Consider the following 1515-nt stretch of genomic DNA (forward strand, 5'->3'; position numbering starts at 1 on the left):
ATGTAGGTTGCAGTAAGTACTTAGTGATTAAAAAGCTTGCACAGGATAGAGAAGAATGGAGAGCTGCATCAAACCAGACTGAAGACCACAACAACAACAATTATTAGTTGCTGGTACGGAGAATACCTGATATGAATGGTTGACAGTGTTCTACGTTCGTTGCAGGGTTGGGAACCACTGCTTTAGTAGTCGACAATGATAGAAAATGCTAGCCTTGACGCCGTAATTCTGCACTTCACGCTGGACAGCAGCCGGACAGTCACTGGAGTAGAGGTCCGCGATCACCAATTTAGTATTGAAGGGCAGCGCGGAGGGTAAACATCGTAGAGGGAGACCAAGGGATGAGTACACTAAACAGATTCAGAAGGATGTAGGTTGCAGTAGGTACTGGGAGATGATGAAGCTTGCACAGGATAGAGTAGCATGGAGAGCTGCATCAAACGAGTCTCAGGACTGAAGACCACAACAACAAACAACGGGGACTTTCAGGAAAAACAGTAATTACTTTAGGCCGTGATAGTAAATACTAATTGCAATAAAACGTTCTGTATAACGTGTGTCCAATTTTTATTGATTACAGAGAAACAGCTGAATGTAACCCGGACAGATACAGAAAGTACTAAGCAAAGGCAAATGATTGTTTTATATTTCCGTAAATTCCAACTTCCGAATTCTCCTAACAGCACCACGTGCAATTCCTCTGAGGTCATCCTGGAGTTCTTTTATGAGGCCAGCGTTATTGATAATACGATCAGTTCGTCTCCTGTATTTACTTTTTGCGTTGCAGTGTCCGTCTTTCAGTCAACCCTAGAGGCAAAATTCTAAAGTGTTAATGTCATGAGAGTTTGGTGGCCAAGAAGCTTATCAGTGTGAAGAGGAACACGTGGAAAACACTGACAAAAAGAAGAGGCAGGATCACTGCATGTGTGTTGAGATATCAAGGAATAACTATCACCGTTTTACTGTATGACTGTGGCTCTGTACCGTCGAAAAATACCATTGTATTTCAGAGGCTATAGATGGTAAAAGCTGTAAACGGTCCAGAGATTGCAATGTATTCAAGTGACTGACGACGCTGGATTCAAGTACCACTCTGAGGTGAAGAGAATTGTACAGGAGAGGAATTACTGGCGGGCAGCATCAGACTAATCATACATGCGTGACACTTACGGAACTAGTGAGGAGGGCCAAGCAACAGACTCGAACTTCCGTGGTGAGGGAAGGACAAGAGACCAGCATGTCCCCGCACCCCGAGTCGGTGACCTAACACGGTGCAGTACAGTGTCTGGCACTGAGGCATCGGCCGCCTTACGGCACGTGATGCAACTTCCGTCCGCTCCCACAAAGGTGCCTTGCGCGGGAGTGCAGGCAGTGGCCAATGGAGCCGTTATGATCTCGCGTGCCATGTCAGACACTCCTTTGTCGTGCTTCTGTCTGTCTAAAAATACGGCGGGTTACAGGGATTCCACCAAAATTCCAACAGAATTGGCAATCCATTTTTGTGTGAGTTGTTAA

This window comes from Schistocerca nitens, chromosome 2 (genome assembly GCF_023898315.1).
Source record: "Schistocerca nitens isolate TAMUIC-IGC-003100 chromosome 2, iqSchNite1.1, whole genome shotgun sequence".
In the NCBI taxonomy this organism is placed as follows: domain Eukaryota; kingdom Metazoa; phylum Arthropoda; class Insecta; order Orthoptera; family Acrididae; genus Schistocerca; species Schistocerca nitens.